Below are 16,055 nucleotides of genomic sequence, written 5' to 3' on the forward strand. Positions count from 1 at the left end.
TGCATTAGCACATAAGTTTCATTAGAACATGCACATTAACATTAAAACATCAGATTAATTAGAACATTCAATAGAACATAATTAAAACATCTAGACACAAACATCAACCATTATCAAATAAGTTACATAAATGAGAATCATTTCTTTTTTGCCTTTTTCTTTTCCTGTTCTTCCCAATATTGTTCTAGATGCATATCCATGTTGTCATCGATATTTCTTCTCACCCATGGATGTGATCTCACTGTCATTTTCAAAAGTGGGTCCTCTATAATAACAAATAAAAGGGTTAAATTTAAAGAATTTGAGACTTTAAAGAACATTGTGGTGCTCTTTACCTTGTCCGACCACATTATATTTCCTAATGACTTGAACCTCAACACACTTATCAGTAACAACCTCTACATCCCTTGCAACTGCAATACAAGATGTTTTCTTAATCCCAACACATATTATAGTTAAATTTGTATTACTACACCAAATTCAATTTAAAATGTTTACTTGTATTAATAATTCAGAAATAAAAAATTGGATATAAAATATATACCTTTAGTACTACAATGCATATTTGAATCGATGCCTCCATGGTGCTTAGATGGTGTATCAGGATTGACAGGCTACAATCCAATGTAAATAATTAGTGCATTTATCAACAATATATACATATAGATATAAGACGAATACTAAGAAATGTTAATTATTCAATTTAATACATATAAATATATTTACTTTAAAGTGTTAAACAAATATATAATCATTGTTTCCTTACTTAAAACAAATATAATGACTTATATTTTTGGAAATCAGGATCAAATACAATAATTGCTAAAGTGTTCAATTTGAAATAAAAATCAATTGACTTTTGTAGGTGCAATTTTAGTACACCATTTTAATTTTCTTTTTTAAGGTTGCCTCTTGTAAAGAATTTTCCAAAATTGTTTCCAATGTGCTTAACAATGTTTCTATGAAAGACTGATGCAGATGTGAAGGTTCCTATGCTACAATTCAGAGTTCGTTGCCTTGGTTCAGAATTACAGATTTAGTTTGATATGATTTATTATGCTTCTTCAGCTTCATGTTCATAATCTCACTTAGAATCTTCAAAATTGTTTGATCGTGTATACAAAAAGAAGAAGAGTTGGAAATGGAATATAGAACTGGATTTCTAATTTTCCCACCACAAGAGAAGCTCATTTGGGGTTTTCCACAAAGAAGAGGAGAAGCCAATTTGGTATTTTTCGCCGGAGAGGCCAAATTGCTGTTTTCCGCCAAATGGACTAATGAAGGCAAAGTGGTCATAGATGATGAAAGTACCGAAAGGAAGGTTTACTCTTCCTACTAAATAAAGCTCAAGTCAAAAACTAACAAAGAAAGTATAAGGGGAAAACTAGAATTTCAGTACGCTCTTTTCCCTCAAAGTGGAGATTTCCACCGAATGTGATGGGCACTCCAAAGTAGGAATCTTGATGGTGTTGAACCAAATGGTACATTAAAAACTATTGACAGTAGAAAATAAGTTTAAAAATGTTGATTAAAAGATATTATCACCTCTTGCAGAAAATGAAGAAAGAGGCGTCTTTCGTCCACCATTTGGGATTTTCGGCAATATAGAGCCGGATTTAGGATTTTCCACAATGGTGAGTTGTTAAATCATGATTCCCCTCAGATCTTTGCTCGGGGATGTATGGGAAAGGCACCAAAATGAAAGTGCTTGGCATATCTAAGGCCCCACTAAGCACCCTACAAAGGAATTGAGCTTGGAATTCACCCAACAGTGCCCATAATCCCAGAGATATACGTTGATCGACAGTTGAAGTTTGCAGGATCACGGGAGTCGTGGATCCCATTCGGCATAAAGAATGATTAACGGATCCTATCTAAAATCAAAAGCTATTCAAGGATAGAATAAGTCTTAAAGGCAGAAACAACATTTGCTATTGAACCAGAATCTTCTCATCTGCAAAATGAGTCAGGGTGTTATTGGTGAATTCGTGCCATTGCAAATTTGTGAAACCACAAAGAGTGATCAATGACTCCAGCTGGTGATGGGATACGGTCTCAAACACTAAAATTGAGCAAGGATGGATCTGTGGACATTCGTGGGAGCCCTTCTATCAAGAGCAAGTCCGAAAATTGGAGGGCATGCCCGTTCATTTTGGCGAATGAGTACTGTGAGAAATTGGCTTACTATGGAATGACTACAAATTTGGTGAATTACCTAAAGCATGGCTAGCCTATACAGTTTGTTTATCATAAATAAATTCGGCGGCCTCATTTTTTGCAAGGACTATGGATCAACGAGGCAAATGGACACAAATGATAGCTTGAGGTTAGTTAGTTTATGGCATTCTATGCACGCAATATCACAACAATTGTCACCTACGGTGGGCTGTACGGGCTGAGATATTTGTAAAAGCTCAACAGGAGATTCGAGAAACAATGGGAGAACTTGGTCTAGCCTTTATCAAACTTTTGAATTTTGAAACTAAGGAGACTACTTTTAATGCACAGAGAATTCGCGTTGCAGATTGCAAATGTGTGGCCACTACTACCATGAAAGCAAGCCAATTTTATCGAGAGGCAAATGCACAGTCAAACACTTGGATAAGCTACATGAGTACCTCAGCTTGATGCAGGCTGTACACACAACATTCTTGGACAGATCAAATGCTCTATTGACTGTACAAACTCTCTTATCTGACCTTACTTCTATGAATGCCTGAGCTAAAAAATTGGTTGTTGCTTCCTCAAAAATCTTTGGAGGTGATAAAACTAGGAATCGTAAAATAGAAAAACTAAAAGACACAATAAAAGTAACAGAAGAGGCGCAAGACTATGCAGTGAAGGAATATGAGCACATCAAGGAAAATAATAAGAATGAACTTGGAAGATTTGAACAAGAAAGACATAACGACCTCTTCAACATACTGAAAGGATTTGTTTATAATTAGGTAGGATATGCAGAGAAGATTGGCAGTGTCTGGGAAAAGGTTGCATAAGAAACTAGTAGTTATGCATGCAGACCAAAAGAAGAGATAGAAGTCTCTTGAGCTTCTCTTATTTGTATTTTCAAAAGTAGTCTTCCAAAAACCTTTCAAATTCTGAATTTGAATCAATTCACATTCCTCTAAAGGGCGTGGGCTATGTTTTCTATCTCAGTGGTTGTAAAAGATGTAAAAGAGAGGATATTTTGGTGAAGCTAGTTGCAGAGACAATCAAGCTTAATGCCATTATTTTACTGTCCACTTTCATCATTTGTATCTGATGTTGTTTCATTGTGTTGAATTGAAGATGGGAAAATAAATAGAGCTTTGTTTTGTTGTTTTCAATTTAGCCAATCAGTAGAATAATCAGAGAATTATAAGTAGTTGTGGAATTGCATTAGCATACTTCATTTGCATTTCATAACTCGCATAGTCATGCTTCATTTGCATTTCATAATTTGCATTTTGAAATTGTTGTGTTGGGAAATTCATAAGATTGTGAAAATCATCAACATAGCATCTTTGCACTTAGATCTTGCCTGAGATTTCACTTGCCTGGGTGGAACTCAGTTTCCTCTGTTGTTCTCTAGTTAAGAACATACCTACAATAGGAATTAGAATTGAAATGAAATTCATTGAATATTTTTCATGTAGGGAGCTGTACCTTAATTCAGAGGGAAACTAGTTATTCTCAGAAACAGTTTCCCAAGTGTTGTGTAAAGTTGTTCTTCATTACAAATTGGGCAAATTACAAGGAGAATCAAAAGAAGAACAATCTATTTACCAACAGATTTTTGGCGACTCCACTAGGGAGTTGGAAAAGAAGATCAGTGCTAAAGATTGTTTTCTAAGTCTTATTATCTCTACTGGAGATTGGCGATTCTGTGTTTTAAAAGAACCCTACTTCAGATTAGAGTTTGAAGAATTTGAAAGTTCTTATCATTCAGTTTCCCAACATGTGTTTTTGGTGACTAAGAGGAAGAACACATTGATTTTTCAAGCTGCATTATTCAATTTCATTGCTTCCTGAGCAATTGGTGACTCTATTCTCAAAGAACCCCATTTACAAGGTTTTCAATTATAGAGCCTTGATGTTAATTGAAAAGGTCAGAAGACTAATGCTCACAATTAGTCACTTTACCTGTCATGAGGAAAAAAGGTGCAACCTCATGAAGATATAATTCCACTAACAAAAGAGCTAGTGAAGTTTGAAAGAAGGAGAACTAGCCGGAAAGTTGGTCCCTGTGATATAAAGGAAAATCCAAAAATTAGAGGCTAACCCAAGCACCAATTCAAACATTCAGTGACTCACAAGATTGAGGTAACATCATCCTCTTTCTCATTAATTTTATGTAGGTTTCTGTTACCCTATTATACAAATAGTTTAAGAGAATGCATTGAGGTTAGAATCTTCTGAGCAATAGATAAATAGGACATGGCTGTACCTTGGGCAGTTGCTATTGGGCCACTTAACTTTGTAGCCTACCATCCTCTTCCATTCGGTTCTAGAAAAAATATACCTAAATTCATAGGAGATGGGAAGGTTACTACAGATGAACACATAAGAGCATTTTTCATAGCTATAAACATCTTGGGAGTTAATCATGAAGATGTTGCAGTCCAGTTATTTGTTGAAACTCTTATTGAAGCAACCACAGACTGGTTCTATTACTTGGATGATGGTTCTATTATGAGTTGGAATATAATGAGAGAAACTTTTGAAAATCATTTTAAAATTGTTGAAGATGAATATGCTTTGTTGGCTCAACTGACATCAGTGAAGAAGTTATCTTCTACAAGTATGAGAGATTTTGTTGCTAGTTTCAATAAGATCATTCATAGAATTCCAGCAGCAAATAGACCTACAATAGGTAACCTAAAAACATTTTTCATTGGTGTTATGCCTCCTGACATAGGCTTTGAATTGACAAGATCTAAACCTGTAGATTTGGAGGTAGCTCAAAGAATTGTTGTAGAATTACAGGATGATATGATTGTTGTAAAAACATGGAATCATGAAATTCATAACATAGCTAGCATTAGTGAGGCTACTTCATAGGAAGAGATGATTCATAAGTTGTCCAATGAGCTTATTGCTTTAAAAAGATAGCTCCCAAAATTCAACAATCCATATCAAAGAGGCTTTTTAGAGCAAGCTAGTGAATGTAGTAATAAACCTTTACAGTTGCTTGGACCACATCAAAGATGGGTAATTGAAACTCCAAACAAAATGGTGAATGACAATTTTGGAAATTTATTTTTAGAATACGAACCAGACTCAGAGAAACAAGATGTAAAGGTAGCTGCTAATTCAAAAGTTCCTCCAACAAGACAAAGGCACTCAACATCTAAAATGCACAACATTGATCATGAAGAAAGTCATCAACATGAAGAGCACTTCCAGCCTGAACCATCACAGGAAGAAGAAAAGGTTGTTTTTATTCCTGGTTACTCAACAGTATTTCCTTTGGAATCATTAATCACACCTTTAGATTCTTCATTTGAAGGTGAAAAGAGGACTTTCTTTTCTAAGGATGAGCATAATGAGAAGATTTTGGAAAATGCTCTGCCTATATCTGAAATTAAATGTCAAGAGAACACTACAAATAGTTCAGATGTGATTAAAGAAGATGTTCAGGGATTATACTTTTTTGATAAAACTTACAAAGTCAATCAAGAGGAGGTAGTTCCTATGGTAGACTGCAATTTGGATGCTTCCCAAGAAATTATGAATGTGAATCTAGAACCATCTTCGATATTGCAAATAGAAAAATCAGTTCTAGTTCATCATGCTAAAATTATTGAAACTAAAGAGATTGCTTTAACTGCAAGGGAGAGTAAGGAGATGATGATTGAAGTAGAGGATAATGTTGATCATGGACAAGATAAGCAATCACTTCTTTTAGTTGAATCACTTAAGGCTGCAAAAAGTTTCCCTAAGGTATGTGATGTTGATATCACTAGTCAAAGCTAAGGAGGATAGAATTAGTGAGCATAATGATGATGACTTTTTGATGGATGGTCTGATGTTTTGTGACAGTAAAGTTCAGAATTCTCAGGAAGGTCTCAATCCTAAACAAAGTATGTGTTATGAAGATAATCCAACATTCAATTGGTCTCTGTTGTAGCCAAAGCATAAAAGTATAGAAACCTGTCATGAGGAATTTTATGATGAAAAATGGTTATTTGGAAAATTACCATTACTTGAAAGGTTACTGAATTGGTCTTGTTCTCATAAAAGTAAGGGGTTGCTGACGAACTTAAAGAATACATACATATGCAAACCTCTATTTCGTAAAGGGTCATATTTCTCTATTCCAGTCAATGGTCATGTATGATCCCTTCTTTATTCTCTGTCTTGTTGGTGAGGTCTCCTCACCTATAGTAGTTAGGTTTTGCTTTCCAGTTTTGGGTGTGCTTAGCTTAGTCTTCCCCTGCTTTCGTAGTTTGTTGTCCTCCTATTTTGGTAGTTTTAGTTTGCTTTGCTCCCCTCTGCTCTCCTAGTAGGTAGCTCTATGTTTTCCCTCATTTTGGCCTGACTCTATAGCCCAATGTCTAAGGCCTGGTCTATGAAACCTGAGATTCTGGATTCTTTACGTACTTTGTAGCACATAATCCCCATTCACAGCCAATTGTAGGTGCACTTTTAGTACACCATTTTTAAATTTTTTTTTAAGGTTGCCTCCTGTAAAGAATTTCACAAAATTGTTTCCAGTGTGCTTAACAATGTTTCTATGAAAGATCGATGCAGATGTGAAAGTTCCTATGCTACAATTCAGAGTTCATTGCCTTGGTTCAAAATTATAGATTTAGGTTGATATGATTTATTATGCTTCTTTAGCTTCATGTTCATAATCTCACTTAGAGTCTTCAAAAAATTTTGATCGTGTATACAAAAAGAAGAAGAGTTGGAAATGGAATATAGAACTGGATTTCTAATTTTCTTGCCACAAGAGAAGCTCATTTGGGGTTTTTGGCAAAGAAGAGGAGAAGCCATTTTGGTATTTTCCGTCGGAGAACAGCAATTTGGCGGAAAAAAACAATTTAGATCTTGCCTAAATGAAAAGAGCGTACTAAAATTCTAATTTTCCGCTTGTACTTTATTTGTTAGTTATTGTGAAAATCATCAACATAGCATCTTTGCATTTAGATCTTGCCTAAGATTTCACTTGCCTGGGTGGAACTCAGTTTCCTCTATTGTTCTTTGGTTAAGAACATACCTACAGTAGGAATTAGAATTGAAATGAAATTCATTGAATATTTTTCACATAGGGAGCTGTACCTTAATTCAGAGGGAAACTAGTTATTCTCATAAATAGTTTCCCAACTATTGTGAAAAGTTGTTCTTCATTACAAATTGCACAAATTAAAAGGAAAATCAGAAGAAGAACAATCTGTTTACCAAATTCTTTTTTACCTCATCAATGGATCCAATAGAAGAACCTTGCACACTCATTGCTCGGAGTTGTTCAACCATGACTATATAGCCTTGTCTGTAGGCTAATTGCTTGTCCTCTTTAGAAGTTGTTTATTAAAACTCCAATGCCTACATTTTTTCTTGGTATCATGAATTTATTTTGTAATCAATTTCATCAGGACCAAATTGTTTACAATTTATAAATATTTGTATATAATTTTTCATTTCGTTATACATACAATTTGTGCAACAAGTTTTGAATATCCAACTGAGCTGGGCTTGTGCTATTTGTGCTTCTGTTTTCTTGCTTTAGTTGCCTTTGATGTGTCAAGAAACCTATGTGAAGTTTGAAATATGTTAGATCATATAAGTATTAAGAGTAATTAGTACATAATTTCATTCTTAATGTTATGGCATACCTTCTTTCCATGTGATACTATTTCTCTACCATGTTTTGCAATATTCTTGATAATAGTGAGAACTATACCTTGTGTTGTAATCCTAATCATAGGATTTTCCATTTTGTTGTATCTTTGTCTACATGTTTGATGTCAACTTGGAATTAGATCTACATTCATATGCTTTGTGTCCATACTTCTAACAATTGTGGCACTATCCTTTAAATCTCCGAGTGCTTATGGTTTTGGTCCTACATTCATGTGCCTAATGTCCTTGCTTGTTGCTCTTATGACAGTAACCCTTGAATTTATACTTGGGGTTTTGATTTGGATTGTTGCTCCTACAAACATTTGTTGTATAAACTAGCTTTCCACAATTATGACAACTAGGTTTCTAGTTCTTACCTTTTTTATTTCTTTTCTCACCACTTTTAAATGATTCTCCTTCCTCAGTACTACTGTATCTCAATACACCAATATCATTGTTAGGTCTTGGAGATTTCATTAGTTTCTCAAAGTATTTGATGGCTTCACTAGATTTTTTGAATCTTTTAGTGGATTCCTTTTTTGCTCTCAGTTCATTCCTTAGTTGATCATTCTATAATTTTAGGGTTGTGATCTCAATATCCTTTCCATTCAATTCATGGTTTGTAATCATCAATTGATTCATTGTATCCAGTTGCATGTTAGCAAGCTTTTGTACATATGATGTCTTCTCTTTCAGTTTGTTGGTTAGTGTCCTTTTTTCATCTTCAATCATGACTTTATCTTCCTTAGCTTTCTTTTTCTATTCAGTCACCTCACATAGCAATACTAATTGGAATTCTTATTATATCTTAAGATTTATGACCTCTTCAATTAGGGCATTGTTCTTTTTCATCAAATCTGCAACTGCTGCATCAAACTCACTTGAGTTTCCATTCTCAAACAATTCAGTAGTGTCTTCTTCTTGGTAATGAGTATCATTTAGCTGAATAGCTAGTTCCTTTCTTCTCTGTAATGAATGAGATAGTTCATCTCTTGCTTTATTGAGTTGGTGTAGGACAAGATGTACTTCAATCTTCTAGTTCTTAATAGTCTTTCCCAACTTGTAGACTTCTATCTTCAAGATCTTTCATCAAATGTTGTAAAGTTTCCCTTTCTAGAGAACAAAGCTCTGATACCAATTGTTCGAAATAACAATGAGAATGTAAACTCTGAGGGGGGGAGGTGGGGGAAATAAATCAACACTTCAAAAATTTAACCATAAAACATTCACCACACATCCATCTAATAATTTAGCATGTAAACTAAAATATCTAATTACACATGTTCATTCATAGCATGAAAAAAATAACACACGACACAATAAATTTGTTACCTAGAAACCCTCCAATAAGAAGGTAAAAATGGGGTGGGGATGACAACCATAAATCTTCACTAGTGCAACTATAAAGTGTAGCCAATTATGGTTACAATAAGTTTGACCATAAACTATGATCTACCCTATTAAAGGTTTACAAATATTTTTAAGTCTCACCCTATTCAAGGATTTCAACACCCTGCTAAAATTGTGCCTTGTTAGAGGAATTACACTTACAATAAAGAAAGCACTTTGTTAAGAGATTTATGCAAGTCTATTAAGACTACTTTGTTAGGATATTTTCTTTGTATCACCGGTTAAAATGATTTGACACCATGATCCTTCGGCTAGCACTTTGTTGCTAGATGTAAGATCTTGTCTTTACTGATAAAACCTTGATCCTTCTAATCAAATATGTCTCCTCTATTTTCTCTCTGCTTTCATCTATTCTATCTAACCAATTTTGTAATTCAGATCATTATCACAACCTCCATAACCACCATGAATGCTCTCTCAATACTTGGCGTTCATCTCCTTCCATGCATACAAACTCTTTAGGGTTTGTCTCCTTAAGTAAATATAGGTGGACTAGGGTTAGGTAAGAATCAACGATTGAGGTTGATCCATATTGCTACTTAGAACATCCCTTAATTTGATTGGTTGTATGTACTTCATAGGGATTCGTAATATACCTCTATACATATCTTCTAGAATCATAAAACAATAGTTATGTTGGCCCAAAAATGGTTTACATAGAAGTTTGTGCCATTACAAACAACTATGTCCAAAGTTGTTCACTCAACATCTAAAGGCTCTAATGATCAACCATCACTATATTATCAATGCTATAACTTAGCTTTTGAATGGCTTGATATACACTATTTACTCGACTCTTGAATTACTTAGATTGTATTTTTTCTTAGCTCATGAGTGACTTGAAACATACTATCTGCTCGACATGTGTTGTCTAACAACTAATGCTTGGCATGCTTTGATCACTAGGCTCACACTGATTGCTCGGCTTGCTCTGATCACTCAACTTGAACTAAAATATTGATAGATAATGACTAACTATTTTTTACTACCTTATCAAAACCAATATGAGATTAACAATCTCCCCCTTTGATATGAAGTGAAAAAACATGTTGTCATAATTATACAATCCTTATTATGAGCATAACTTAGACAATATGTATCTATGACTCATCTCTCATACAAAATTTCAAAACTTCAAAACTTCAAAAATTTTCAAAATAGATGACTAACTATCATACCTTATTTCTCCATTACTCCCTCTCAGTAAATATTTCCTTTCTATATCTAAATCTAATAATCCTACTAAGTAGATTTGTTGTTCTTTGTTTCTGCATTATTACTCCTCCTTACTCAAATATATATTGCTCATTTCCACTATCCCCCTTTACCAACAAAAATTTCATATCCCCCTCTTTTTGACACTTATGTCATGGGTGGTAGACTGATAATGTATGTTTCCAAAAATTATTTATGGATCAACATTATAATCTTCAACACTGCATTGCAATTGTTTCATGCTACCTCTAGTGATTAATATTGAATATCTAGCTAGGAAACATGGTCAAATAAGTCATCATGAGTTGACAATTGGTTAACTTTGTTCATCAATGTCTCAACATAGGCTAGTTCCTTATGCAACACTTCCATATGTGGGGTTAACATGGATTTGATACTTATCAAGGTAGCTCGGATGTTTGCATCTTGTGCTTTCAGCTTGGCAAGCATACCTTGTGTGGATAGTAATCTCTGAAAAATGAGCTTGGCTTTGACTAGGAGATAACTTAAGACTAGTACTTGTAGTTTGTAAATCTCCTTGTAGCTGGTCAATAGCCCTTTGAATTCCCATGTGAAAATATTCACATCATATAGCTTGGTGTAGAGAGAGAGAAAAAATTCTTTAACATCTTCTTCACACTCCATTTTGGTTGTTAAATCAACCTATCTTAGTTAAATAGAACTAAATATCTTCTCCAATACCTTTGTGTGAAATTTCCTTGAAGACATTTCTAAAATTTTAACATTAGAATCTAGGTCTTCATCATGTTTTTTGTCAAAAATAGGGACAATTTGTTCAATGATGGGTTTGTCTTCATTCATCTTAGGGAGACTAAAAGCTTCATAAAATATTTCTTTCATCTCATGCAAAACTTTCTTTTCCTTATACTCCCTTGTCATCATTTCTTGTGTCTTCTTTCTCTATAGAGCTTCCTATAGAATGCCCATCTCTTCAATTATGATGGTTGCTAGATCAATTTTGGGCAACTCAATCACCTCATCTAAACTTCCATCTCAAAAAGATGTATCATTTGTGCACCTTGATGTACTTGCACTTGGTCTTGATATTTGCAAATGTGTTACATGTGTGCTCAACCTCTAAAGAGCTTGACTACTAGGAGGAGCAAAATAAGTTGGTAGGGTAACCAAAGTCTATAGGGCAATTTGTTCTTCTACTGCAGCAATCACCTTCAACTCTTCAAGCTTATCATCTTTATTCTCTAAGGTGGAGTAGGTATAGGACTTGCTCCCTAACCTATGTGAACTTTAGTTCCATCTTTCTCAATAGTAACTATAGCTGGCATACCCAAACTATGTAGGCTAGGCAATGTTGTATGTGTCTCTTATACCTCAGCTTGTTTTATTTGAAATATAACTATAAAAATTATAGATTGTGTCTCAGTTGCAATAACTGTCTATTTTAGGTTTTCACTTTGATACATTTGTAGATCTTGTTTTTCCTTCTCCTATACATCTATGGACTGAGGGGGCACATTAGATGCATATTTTGGTTGCTCCCCTACTGATGCAACTTTTACATTATGAATCACATCAACTCTCACCAATATGAGTTTTGAGGATAATTGAGCTATTGTGGTGGAGTCCTTTAATATTTTTTTCAAATCTTCTTTAGTTAAGGGATTGATGTTTAGAGCTGAATTTTTAGGAACATTCTTTATTTTTACTATTAATTCACTTGGTCTATATGTGGAGGAATGACACTCAACACTTGTTTGTCTTGAACATTTTGTTGTGCATAATCAACTGAGGCCTCTTCTTCTACTATCTCCTCAGTACCTTCCAGATTACCATCCTTGACTGGAACCTCTTTTGTAATATTCACTACCTCTTGTTCACTTTTCTTAGGATATTGCATTTCTTGCTCACCTTTGTCTTTGATTGCTAGAGTGGATGACCCAAATATTGATTTCCAAATTGTTGTACTTTGGTAACCACATCTTCAATATTCTTTGTCAAGATATGGAAAGCTCTATATTTGTGGGAAATTTTAGTCTTATGCTTTTCCATAGCTTTAGCAATCTTTCTTTTGTCTAATTCTGGCATAACTTGGGCTAAAGTTGATTCCCTAATTTGTCTTTTAGTTTGCAAGATATATTGCAATTTTTGCTCAACTTAGTCATATAGACTCTTGGGTAGTGAGTTGAAATTTTTTAGAGAAGTTAATTTAAATGTAGCCATCATGACATATATGGCTTCCTCAACACTTTAAATTGGTTGATGTCATCTAACTTTATTTTCTCCTCATCTGAATTTGGTTGAGGCATTGTCTTTTTCTTTAATCTCTTGTATGTCTTCTTAATAGGCTCACTCAACTTTGATGTGTCAAGTCTTTCCTTTAGGCTTTGCAACTACACTTTCCTGAATAGTGGTTTCCCTTGTGCTTGACCTAGTAGTAGGTACCGTAGGCTTCTATTGTGGCTTCTTCATAGGCTTCTTAGGTTTCTCCATTGTTTGTTCTTTTTCCTTTCTCTTCTGGGCCTTTGCGTCCTTTGGTGATTCCTTGACTTCTTCTCCCTCAACATCTTCTACATCTTCTTCTTGATCCTCTCCTTATCCTTAAGTTAATGCCAATGGGGCTTAGCCTTGTTCTTCCTCTTCATCTTCGTCTTCTTCTTCTTCCCTATCTCCTTCACCAAATGCTTCATTTTTTTTGCCAATTTTTTCTTCTTCCTAAGAATAGTAGCTATTTTCAAGTCTATTGTGATCCTTGATTTTTCCTCCTCATAATTTTCAAATGAGGTGGCACTCTTGTGAATATCTTCTACTAATAGAGTTGTAATAGCTGTGGAGGCCTCATCTACATTTATCTCATATGGGAAAGGCTTCACCCATCTGACCCTAGGTATAGCTTCTTGCACATATGTGTAGTTTGCATCCACTAGGAAACAAACATCTTCATAATGTTTTTCCACAAGTGATACAGGGATCCTTAACCTTCATTTCATGGATTTCTTAAAACCCTCAAAGTAAGTAGTCATTACTTATCAATTAAATGTTGAAAACCTCTTTCTTCTCTTTCCTTACATTTGTAGAAGAGCTAGATGCCAATTCAAATATATAGGGTTTGCAAATATTCAAGAAATCTAACTCGGCAATAGTTAAATACCTTTCAAATATGATGATTAATGATGAGTAGTAGCTAAATCTCGTTAAAAAATACTTGAATTTTCTTACTCAATTTTCCTTCATGCTCTTCATGTGCTCAATAAACTCTGGGATGTGAAAATGAGTCAATTTGAGTATATAACCATTCATATTTGGCAATAAATGCTCAGTGTTACACAACTAGATACATTTGACTATCATAGGACTTTCAACATGCTTGGTCAATATTGTGAGCTCGACACTTACTACCTTTGTTAGAGTGAGCTTTTTGTTGCACTAAAAGACCGATCTGTTAATGCTCAATACAACCACTCAAATTATAATACATAGGAGGTGGTTAAGCCCTTGTCATGAATCTTGAGGGCAGTGCTGAATAAATTTCTAACAATCTCCCCCTCAACATTACCTGAGGGTCTGAGGATTCGAACCTGTGACCTATCTCTGATACCACTTGTTAGAGTGGGGTTCCTATTGCACCAAAAGACCAATCTATCAATGCTTGATACAACCACTCAACTTATAGTACATAGGAGGTGGTTAAGCCCTTGTCACAAATCTCGAGGAGAGTGTTGAATAAATTTCTAACAATAATGTCTCCATAACTTGGCAATAACCACTAGTCCTTTCCTTGCTCTGTAACAATAGTATTGTCTTCCATGCTTGGAATCAACATAGAAAATAACAAAATTATAGATTTATTCTAGGTTCTAACCAATACATTGCATCTTAATTCATGCTTATATAATATTTTCAAATCTTAGATTTTTGGAACTGATGCATGATATAACTTTTGAAATATTAGTCCCATACATACCTCTTGATTGCCTAGTTGGGGGTGATGTGGTCACCTGATCCATTGGATGAAGTGACCTCATCTGAGCTTGATGTGTTGCAACCTTCCTTCTTCTTCCATTTATTTTTCATCTTCACCTTTACATTCTCTATATTGACCTTTTCTTTTCTTTTACTGTTTCCATTACTCAGTGTTGGTGACGTAGTTGGACAATTTTTGCTGACATGACCAGTCTTGAGATAACTAAAGCATGTAGTCACACTTAACTATATATTTTAGTTTTGATTTATGAGAACCTATTCTAAAATCATCAAAAAAATGCACCTAAGAGTCCTAAACATTCTACTTAGGTTAGAAGTACTAGTCAGGCACATAAGACCTAGTTGTAAGGCGTAGTTCTAGGATTAGCATGATTACAAGTCCCTGGCTAACTAAGGTCAAAATGGTCAATAAGACTAAAAATTCAAAGGATATTAGGTTTTTCATATTTTTAAGGTTTAGATCCATGTTGGATCATCTGTATAGTGTTTGGACCAAGTTTGGTTATTAGATTTGCAATTTTACAAATTTTGCAAATGTTGCTCTAAAAGTTTTCATGCTACTTTTGAGCATTTTTCTTAAAAGTTGTCAAAAACCTATAATATCTTCTCCCAATGGATAAAATTGTTTAAATTAGTCACATAACTATTTGGAATGCCCTAAAAAGCCCTCATAGGTAGGTGGTAGGAAGGATTGTGCAATTTGACAATTTATCAATAAAAACAAACATCATTTCTCTGCAAATCCCATGTTTCAGGCCATTGTTCAGATTGGTACAGATGTTGGGGAATGTGCCAATAATAATAAAAATTATAACATTTAGTCTTCTTCCTTTTGTAGCAAGTCTCATGCTTTGATCAGGTCTAGTGTGGGAGATATCAATTTTTTACTCTCTTTGCCTATAATTCAACCTTAAAATTAGGATTCTAATAGGGCTGGGTTGTTTTGATACATTCCATGATGGAAAATTTATTCCCCTAGGTGGAACACAAGCCTTATCAAATTATTTTGATATTTTTTAGGTTAAGTTATATAAAATGCAGAGGGTTGGATTTGTCGCTATACCCTATGTGTGCATCCCTATGTGTACACCAAACAACAATTAAGGAGAGTCATCCTTAGATCTTGGTTGGGGATTCATAAAAGCTTGAAACCTTGGATTTTAGGTTAGCCCACACTTGTCTCCATGCTTGGTTTGAGTTTTGACATAGGAGAAAGTGTACTTGTAGTGCAATTGGAGCCCTAATTAGGCCTATCACCCTGATCTAATGTGGCAACAACAACAACCTCTATGCATTTCCATCATTTGGTGTTCTGGCATGTCCTGTAAAACCTAAAAGGGTATCAAAATCCCTAAGAAAACTATCATCTCATTTGGATATATTCAAACTTCTGTTCAATTTTCACTTTAGGAAGGGTTACAAGCCAAATCCTTGGGTTGTGAAGCAACTTGGCATTATGGGTTTCTTTTGAAGGAAAGAAACATTGAGTCCTTGTGAGTAAGACCTAAATAGGCCAAAAAAGTGATTGTAGGCCACTCCTGGTCTTTGTATCCACCTTTTGGGGTTTAATCCCTCTTTTTGTTGAAGGAATCCAATAGTGCATTTGTGTGTTTTGGTGCTTAGGACCTTGGTAAGCATAGTGATTA

This window comes from Cupressus sempervirens, chromosome 7 (assembly GCF_028749045.1).
Source record: "Cupressus sempervirens isolate cs-2001-9-10 chromosome 7, ASM2874904v1, whole genome shotgun sequence".
Lineage (NCBI taxonomy): Eukaryota > Viridiplantae > Streptophyta > Pinopsida > Cupressales > Cupressaceae > Cupressus > Cupressus sempervirens.